This window comes from Python bivittatus, unplaced genomic scaffold, assembly GCF_059951505.1.
Source record: "Python bivittatus isolate LINGU-HERP-01145 unplaced genomic scaffold, Pbiv_v1 ctg000020_np1212, whole genome shotgun sequence".
NCBI classification, from domain to species: Eukaryota; Metazoa; Chordata; class Lepidosauria; order Squamata; family Pythonidae; genus Python; species Python bivittatus.
The window spans coordinates 109,588,885-109,599,511 of record NW_028277030.1 but is presented as its reverse complement, the minus strand read 5'-3'; positions in this window follow the sequence as shown (position 1 = coordinate 109,599,511).

Here is a 10,627-nt window from a genome sequence, read left to right as displayed (position 1 = left end):
AGAAACCAAGACAAACAAGAGAAGGTTAATAACAAGTGAATAAGAAGTTACAGTATTGCATTTTCTTGGTACAGACTATAGAGGTATTACTAATAACTATCCTATTTCATGGGAAGAGGGTGGACATCAGAGTTAACCTCTTCTGAGGATTGTACCCTCACAACATTTGTTTTGTTTCTGGCTAGAATCCCAAGATTAACCAACTAAAGCCAAGTGCAAAATAGTGTTAAGAAAGTGTATATTGTACTGTAGGTTTAAAAAGTCATTTCTAAGCTCATACTTAGTACATGAATTTGTTTACAGTACTGGTATCTTTGCCAAACAAATATATTCCACCCCTTCCCAACTGCTGGTTTTTAGCAGCCTGGTTTAGAGAGAACCAGTGTGGTGTAGTGGTTAAGGCATCAAGCTAGAAACTAGGAGTCCATGAGTTCTAGTCCTGCCTGAGGCACCAAGCCAGCTGGATAACCTTGGGCCAGTCATTCTCTCTCAGCCCTAGGAAAGAGGCAATGGCAAACCACTTCTGAAAAATCTTGCCAAGAAAACTGCAAGGACTAGTCCAAGCAGTCACCAGGAGTCAAAAACTGACTTGAAGGCACAAAAATAAAACAGTTTAGAAGAAAAGGTCTTTCTTTCTTTCTTCTTTTTATTTAAACCACTGGAAGTTTGAATCCTTGCTGATCCTCTACTGAATACTCAGAGGCTAATTATACATTTCACTCTTATCTTCTATCCACCCTGACTCTATAGGACATTGTTCTCTTTCCAAAACATCTTGTACTGAAATATAAAACTTGTGAAATCCACAGAAATATCAAATAAACAGCACCTTTCTATCTTTTTTTCTTTTTTAAGGACTGGGCCCAAATGCTGATTTTAGCCATGACATTCAGGCCTGACACACACAGTTACTTACTAATACCAGATTTCTCATCTACAGCTGTAAAACTTTAAAAAAAAAGTTTCCAGTCTTAAAAATTATGTTTCCCATAACCAGGCTCCTTGTGACATAAGTACCCTAGAGGCATCTATGGTTTTTGAAATCCTGACCCAAATAAGCTATGCACACTTCCTGGAATTCCTGCCATCCTCTAAACTAAACTGGAGGAACATTTTGTCCGATTATTCTGAACACAGGAGATATACTGTATAACAATTGCTAATGGTGTGTATCAAAGAAAGGAAACAAACAAGTATGAATAAACAACATCATGTTTAGCTAAAACATCAGAGTTGGATGATCTACCCGACAATTGTGTGTATATATAGCTGCTTCTGCTGGAAATGATTAACCTCTGGCCACAGTCACAAGTAATGGTGACACTGGAGATATAAATCTCTCACTCCTTCCAGCAAGATGCTGTATTTTTTCAATAGATCCATATACTACAACTTTCTTGCCAATGTTTCAGAATCAGAAATAGACATTTTATATTTCTTGTTCCTCTTACCCCCAACCCAGCACACATTCAAGTTTCTAAAGCCCTAAAAGAGTTAGTAATTGGGATTAGTTAAAATGCGTCAGTAACTGAAGCAGTATTTTGCACAGTTGGAGCAGTCTTTCCCTAAGCCCAAACCAAAAAATACATTCAAATAATGAATGAGTTACAACTGGCAACTCTATACTGAATCCCTAATCAGAGACAATTTTCAATGGCTATTGCAATATTTTCAGCATTTGCAGGATTTATAGTGGACATACCTAGAAAGGAAGCCCACAGTCCTTTAGGAATTTTCAAGGTACTTGGAAGAATTTGTCTGGACTCCAGTTTATACTCACTGCATGGTCTTCTTTTAAAGCTTCAAAAGTTTGTGATAACCGTTTTGAATGGCAACCATGCACCTTTTCTCCAGTGCAGTGGATAACTTTTTTTATCATGTCTGCATACATATTTTGTACTTATTTCATCATCTGGAAACCTTATATCTACAAGTTTGCTGAAATCATCATTCACAACAAGTGGCAAATTGTACCATTTTTTTCTTTAAAAAGAAAAAGAAAAACTAGTTTTCTGTTCATTGCTCTGTCTTGCTGGTTATATGAATTGGACCAAGACTCATCAGTGCTGAGGGGATTTGATTTTCCACATTTGTTCTATTCTCCTGGCAATAGCTATATGCCATTTTACATCATAAATCCCACCATAAGCTACCAAGAAGTCAGAAGTACATGTTTCCCAAGACATATATATTTTTCTCTTTCTGGATAGCTTTATAAATCTACAACTCTCAACTCTCTGCTGGATATGATGAACTCATGTTTTTGCTTGGATTTCTGTTTGGGGGTATTGGAACCATAAGATTCTGAAAATAAAACACTTCTTTGAATAAGAATGTCTCTTGACCAGAGCATACAATCAGTTTTCAAAAAAAAAATACTTTTCTAGATAAGAAAATGGTTTCATCTCAGCTCTGAAGCTGATCTTGAAAATAAGCACTGTTTTGCCTAAAAGGATTATGTGAAGCTTCAAAGAGGTGATTCACTTAGAAAGAAATGTGATTGAATCTCCCCATTGAATTGAATCAGATGCCTTTAAATTGCTTGGAAAAGATTCAAAGGTGATTTAGAGATTCAGTAGACTTTTTGGCTTTGCAGAGTCTCATACATAGCTGTTAAGTCCTCGTCCATATACGGACAGAACTGAGAGGAACGCTTTTGCTGTAACCAGCTGACCATTGAATTTCATCACTTCTTTAAACCCTTCCTATCAGAACACTTGGGGGACTGCTGCTGCACTGTTTGTGGCTCACTTTCTGCTAGACCTTGTTTAGGCAAATTCGTTTGGAGGAACAGAGCAAGAAAAAGAGAAACTCAGATTTAACCTGCTGATCATTTTTGATCTCATGTGCTTTTCCTTAACTGAGCCTCAATCTTTTCTCCAAATAAATAAAGGTTTATCCTTATTCATCCGGCCTATTTGTGTGACCTATTTATGTGACCTATTTGTGTGACACTGTTAATCTCTAGATCCAATTCTTCCACTCTTTCAGTCCTTCCCTTTCATATAGGTTTGAAGACATGTATATCTTGTTCAGGATGACAAGAATCTTTCAAATGTTGTGTTATCATTTTTATCAATATATCTGGTGATACTTTTTCCAGACAAAAGAACATGGGGTTATGTCAATCATAGAAATAAATTATAAAGCAATACCTTCTTGGGGAGGTTATTGGATTACTGATTAAATGAATTATTAAGGAAAACTGTGTTGGAAGAATCCTGTTCTTGAAATTGTATTAATGGCTATTGGAATCATATTATTTTTGATATTGACATGTAATGGAAAATTTACCTTGCAATGAAACATCAAAGGGATGAGGGAGAGTTATCCTATGTAGGTATAAATTATGGTGTTAATAAGGAATCTTTTCTTTTTGTTATTTACAACCATTGCTAATGTTTGGCAAGCATATATGTAAGTCCAAACATTCCTTTTTTATAGTAATTGTATTGACATTTACAATTATAAAGATAAAAAACTAATACAAACTAAGAAAAATATTAAAAACAATATATTTTTTTATATTTTTCTTCCAAGGACATTCCTTGGAAGTCCAAATATTCCAAGGAATTAAAAATAGTCCATGGGAGTGGGTGGCTATATTAAATCTAAATAATTATAATTATAATAAATCTTTTTAAATCAAGCAATAGGAAAACTAGCTTGTTAAGCAAATATCAAATAACAACCTGTGCATTAGCGAACACAGTAACTCTATTCAACGCTGTTTGACTATCCACATATATTGAAAAAAAATGCTTATCAACATTTTTTAAAAACTAGAAAACAATTTTAAAAGTAGAAGACTCCATAGCCATGAAAGAAGGTCATCTCTTTGTCAAAGACATGCCAGATATCTTTCAACTAAAATAACCAACTCCTTAAATCATTTTCCTGCTTCTGCATATCATACATTCCGGAATACTAGGTTCTTACTTCATTCACCAGCCACGGAAAAGTTAGCAAACTTGCACTATTAAAAAAATATAAATTATGATTAAAATAAAATTCCCACTCCATGGATAAAAACTAGGGCTTTTGAATGAAAAAAAATTGCAACATCTCAGGTGAGAAGAATAAGAGTGTCAAGCTAGAATAAGACTTTTGCTGCCTGAAGCAGAGCAGAGAATGACACAGTAAATCTAAGATTGACTCTAGATGAAGCTTTCCTTGCATCACTCTCTTGTTGCGTGTAAAGAATTTTACTTTGGGGGTAAACAATGTTGCCTTTCATTTGTACAACTCCCATGTTCCTCCATGCTTCTTCCTTTTTTTTTTTAATTTCCACAAAAATAATAATAATAATAATGAGGAAGAAATGATGGAACAATTAACAATACTTTTCAATCAGTAGCATTGATTAGCTTGATACAAGTTTTCTTTTAAATTTCACTTTCTAATAAAACAGGAGGGACAAGCATCCTATTATTGGCCTGAATTAGAAGAAATTATATCCTTTGGAATTGTTTGAAAGGAAATGGTATCTAACATCCTTCAGAATATTTCTCATGGTTCTGAGAATGCAGTTGAGAACCTTCAGAGTTCTCATTTTGGCATGCTTGTTTAAAATGTTTACATTCAAAGGAACCCCAAGCAATGTGTTGATAGTCACCAGGGACACCTGTTCAACACATGTTATGATGCTTGTTCTCTCATAAATGTAGCCATTTATTCTTCTGGTATCCACAGAGTATAACTGTGGAACTATGCAGGGATGTCCTCAGGGTATGGTCAAAAAAATCAAAATGGAGGCCATGATGGTGGGATCAGAGCCCGTTTTTTTATGTGCATTGCATGTGCACCATTACACCATCATGGCTGTCATCTTGATTATTTTTTTTTTTAATGGAGCACACAAGTTAGAATGGCTACTTTTCCATTAGGATCATCATTCTCCTATAGCCATTAGGAACTTTTTTATGGTACATTCCCACATAATGCTAAACTACAGTGTGGTTAGTCTTAGCATGTAGCTTGAACCTAAATGGTGGCCAAGACTGCTGTTAGGGCAGAGAGCTTTAACCACAGTCTGAAACCATGCCATGACTACTGAACAAGTCAGGCCATGGCTATCAAACATCAAGAACATCTGCCAAGTTATTCCACCTCCTTTACATGGATGGTCTGAAGCTGTATGGAAAAACACTATCTGAAATGGAATTGCTGCTCAGTGCTGTCCAAATATACAGCCAGTATATTGCAATGAAGTTTGAACTGGACAAATGTGCCACCCTTAACATCAAGAAGGGAAAAATAGTGAACGTTGAAGGAATCAAAATGCCCAAAGGAAATAAGATCAAGAGTCTGGATGAAAAAGATCACTACAAATACCTGGGCATCGTTCAGGCTGACAATATCAAGCACGCTGAAGTCAAGAAGAAGGTTAGTAATGAATACATTGGAGGAGTGAAGAAGATCTTAAAGACCAAACTCGATGGCAGAAATACCACCAAGGCAATTAACACCTGGGCAATTCCAGTCATTAGATATACAGCTGGAATACCGGACTGGACTCAAGTTGAGCTAAAAGCCCTGGATCAGAAGACCAGAAAAATAATGATAATGAATCATGTTCTTCATCCACGCAGCAACGTTGACAGATGCTACTTACCAAGGAGCATAGGTTGGCATGGAATGTTGCAAGTATACCAGACAGTTGAAGAAGAAAAAAGGGCATTGGAAGAATATCTGAAGGACAGTGAAGAAGATGCACTGAAGCTAGTATACCATGAAGGCTTCCTGAACACCAAAGAAACCAAGTTGGCCTATAAGAAAGACCAAATGAAGAACAGAAAGGAGACATGACAAGGCAAAGTATTTCATGGCCAGTACACAAAAAAACTAGCAGGCAAAGCAGATAACAAGAAGACCTGGCAATGGCTAAGAGCAGGAAAGTGGAAGAAAGAGACAGAGGGGCTAATTCTAGCTGCACAAGACCAAGCCTTAAGAACAAATGCATATAAAGCCAGAACTGAGAAAACAGCAACAGACAGCAAATGCCACCTCTGCAAAGAAGCTGAAGAAACAGTAGACCATGTAGTTAACTGCTGCAAGATCGCACAGATTGACTACAAACAACGGCATGACAAAGTAGCAGCAATGGTGCATTGGAATATCTGCAAGAAATACCATTTGCCTGCGAGCAAGAACTGGTGGGGCCACAAAACAGACAAAGTAATAGAAAATGAAGAAGCTAAAGTGCTCTGGGACTTTAGAATTTAAACAGACAAGCACCTGCCACACAACACCCCAGACTTAACAATTGTTGATAAGAAAGACAAAAAAGTCTGGACACTGGACATTGCAATACCTGGAGACAGCAGAAGAGAAGAGAAAGAACTGGAGAAAATCACAAAATATAAAGACCTGCAAATAGAAGTAGAATGACAAAGAAAGCAAAGCAAAAGATAGTATCAATAGGAATAGGCGCAATCTTAGGTGCAATCCCAAAACATCTGGAGCACCATTTGAACACCATCAGTGTTGACAAAATCACCATCAGTCAATTACAAAAGGCAGCTTTACTTGGAACAGTTTATATCCTGCGACAATACCTTTCATACCATCAAACAACAACATCTGCCTATCCCAGGTCCTTGGGAAGGGTTTGATAGGTGGATAAAAATGCCAGATCCAGTCAAAACATCTGACTGATTGTGCAACCAACAATAATGATAATAATAATAAATCTATTATCCATTCTCACTCAGTTTGATAAAAGAGAGTTTGCTTTAGAAATTCTTCCAAAATAAAATTTCAATGAATAGGCTGTCATGTTCTTCCACCTATTTAGTAAAAGGAGCTAATCTCTCCTGCAATCTGCTTGGCTTCTTGCACTTCATTTAAATCTAAGGGAGGACATTGGGAAAATTTGTGTTTGTGTGTATGCACATGTTTTTGTGAAACTGTTGTTGCTAAAAGGATAGGGGGAGAGAATTGCCCTTTCCTCTAGAGAAATTTAGGAAATCATCCCCCCAAATTCTCTTCCTACAAATTTTTTGAAGGTTTTGCGTCCCTCACTAGATTACCTACTTTAGCCATGACATACTGGATTGGGTTTAACCAGTGGTTCACTCCCTCGGTCTCCAGACACACAGAACATTTCCTTACTCCAGATTTATAGCATCTCCCAGTGATTGCCGCCGTGATATAAGGCCAGTCTCCATTAGTGATATACTGCTATCCAGGTGCTTAAATGACTTTATAAATTGCTAATGAAGAACTGCTCAGAGCCAGATGGAAGGAATTGCCAGAAAGCGGGACTGTTCCTGTGGCAACATTGCTAATGCCGCAGGGTGCCTTTTGCATTCATCCTGATCCTAAGAGGGGAATTCTTGGTAGAAATCAAAGGGAAAGGTTAGAGTCCTCCCACTCTGTATGTGACAATTCCTAGGGGGCTCCTACAGGTCAGTGTGGTTGTTTTTTCAGTATAAAGGGGAAAGGAGGATATGATGCCCGGCAGCCACGGTGACTCACTGAGACCTCCTGGAAAAGAGGGGAGGGACAGACGATTGCCTGCCACAGTTTGCAAAGTTATCTGTGTGCACACTTTGAACAGGTCTCTGTTCACCTATCAGATCCTTTAAAAAAAAAAGAATGTAGCTATTTCAGGAGCTGAACTTAGACCTTTATGGAAATGATATGCTCATGACTCAGCTACAGTTTCCAGCAGAGGAGGGGGATGGTCCAAAATTTCAAAATGGCAACCATACAAAGTTGCAACGCTTTTTTGGTTGTGTTGTGCATGCAAAGCACATTAAAAGGGGTGGGGCTTCAATCATGCTATCTTGAATCTTTGGACCCCACACCCCGCTCACAGATACCCAGTTTCCTTCCCCCTGCCTCACAACTCTGTTCAAACGCCTGGACTTTGGGGAAGAAATCTATGGCCCCTTCAGCAAAATGAACCGCAGAGCCTCCAACACAGTATGATTAGCATACTGCACTTTGCACAGTATGGCTGGCTGGGGAATTCTGGGAGTTGAAATCCACTCATCTTAAAGTGGCCAAGTTTGGACAACACTGAATTAAGATAAGTCTTATACGTTATGATCTTGTCCAAAAGGCCAACATAAACAGTATTTTAAAATACAGCTAGCTAAGAAGTGGTCTGTTTGTGAATAGATCTTTCTTTGGCCAGGTCAGTTGCAAGCATGGGAGTGCAAAGGGTTAAAGCCTGCTAGTCTCCTATTTGAATTTGTCCTTAAAATTGCCTAACTGAACTATCCTAATCAACATGCAGAAGCTCCACAGGAGAGCTACCATGGTGTCTTTGGCAGACTAGTCAGGGTGGAAGGGTTCCTTGAAGTTCAGAATGGTCTGAATCTTGAATGCCAGAAGGCAAATCTAATTTCAAAGGGTGATGTCTGTTATTACATGCCTTGGTGCTGTTTTTTTGTTTTTTGTTTTAATGTCAGTTAATGTTCCCTAAAGACAGATGTTTTCCATTACAAAGAAGAGATTCCAGGTGAAGATTTTTCTAAATGTGTTGACAAATGCCAGCATTTTTCTTTTTGTTCAATGTGGGATTGAAATTGTTGTAACCTCTTAGGAAAAATAAGAGGTATGTGCTTGATGTGGTGAGGAGGGGAGGGAGAAGCATTGTTATGAATGCTAGAGTGAATCTTTTGATTTTGGAAAAGAATGACCAAGAAAGAAAAGAAAAGGTGCTATTTAATTTAGTCAGTGAGATCTACACAATGCAACAAAACATATAATTCGCTTTTTGAATAATTTAACTGGATTTAGCAAGTACTACAGCTGACACATTGACATTGCGTACAGTTTTATTCTGAAGAAAAATTGAAGAATACAAATGTAGTTGAATGTACAGAAAAAGCATGATCAGCCTCCATATAGCTTTGTTTGAATAATGTGTTGATAGAGGGAAGTCAGTGAATCCTCAGCCATTTCCCATGTATCACTGTAACAGCTCAATATGTGACTCGCTTTATGGTGGACAATTGATCCTTCCTTCCCGTTCAAATAAAGAACAACTTAGCTCTTTCAATCCATTCAGAACCCTCCACCTCCAAATCTTCAGTTGAATAATATCCTTATTAGGGTCAACCAAAACAATATAAAAGCATGTGCAAGCTTTCCAGTGCTCCAGAAATTCTTCATTAGACAGGATGTTATTTAAAAATAACAAAAAAAAGCACCAGATGCTGAAGTTCTCTCTAGACTCTCTAGAGCATGTTTACCATCTGTCCACACATTGCTGATGAGCACACAGACCCAGTGGGCAGGTCATGTCATCTGTATGCCAGACAAGCGCATACCCAAGCAACTCCTTTTTGGGGAACTCTCTGCTGGAAAATGCTCACATGGAGGGCAGAAGAAATGCTGCAAAGACACATTAAAGGTCTCCCTAAAGTCAGTCAACATAGACACAATTGCCTGGGAAACACTGGCCCAAAACCGCCCTGCCTGGTGTGGCCTTCACCACAAGGGCTGTCAAGCCTATGAAGTAAAGCGCACTGCTGAAGCACAACATAAGTGCGAGCTGCGCAAATCTAGAACCAGCAGGGTAACAACTGCAGTGCCTACATATGTTTGTCCAACATGTACCAGGACATTCCGTGCCCAAATTGGCCTGATCAATCATCTTTGGACACACCACATTCAGTTTTAACGTGACTAATGGTGCTGAGGTTTTCAGCAACGACAATTAACAAACAACTTTTATAAAAACAGGGAAACAGGGAAGACAGCAAGGAAATCCATGAGTGAGATCATGGCATTTGTCATTTGACTCAGGCTCAGCATGGTAACTATAGATTTAACATTTGTTAAAGTAAGTGCAGGGACAGGTTGAGGATGATGTCATCCACTCATGCTCTCCCAAAATGATGAGTGTCCTGTCCTCATCCTGAGGCAAGCAAGAAGTGTGGATCAGTCCTAAACTATCCTCAATTCTCCCTACAGATAGTCCTCGTTTAGCGACTGCCTCGTTTAGTGACCATTCGCAGTTACGACAGTGACAAAAATATAATTTTATGACCAATCCTCACATTTATGACCTTTGCAGGTCTGTAAAGCAAAGGAAAGTTGAAGTAAGATCATAAGCACAGTCGCCATTTCACTTACTGACTGCTTCATTTAACGACTGAGTTGCCAGCCCCAACTGTGGTCGCTAAACAAGGGCTACTGTATGATTGAACTTTGAGACAGGGAATGTAACATAGCTACTGGCAAGTGGACAGCCATATAAATCAAATAATTTTTTTTTTTTGTACAATAGCAGTGTCACACCATATAATTAGACAAGCAGCAGTTGACGAGGTGAAGCCAGGCTATATTTCAGGATGCTAGAAGTGTGAAATATAACAGCTTACAAGTATGACAGGGCAGTTCTCTCTTCCAACATTTCTTGCCACTCCCTGCCCTCCAGCATTTGGCATCAGAAGTAGCCATCTCACTCACTGCTTAACGCCTGCTGAGATAAACTATGAAGAAAAAATGCAAAAGGAACAAATGTGAGCATGATTTGTGATTCAGAGCTTCCAGATTCCTTAAAAGGATCAGCTGTCCAAAACTAGCCCTTCCCTGTTGCCCTGAAACACATGCAACTCGGAAGCAATGCCAAGATAAAGGAGACAGTGATTATCCTTCTTCATCCATC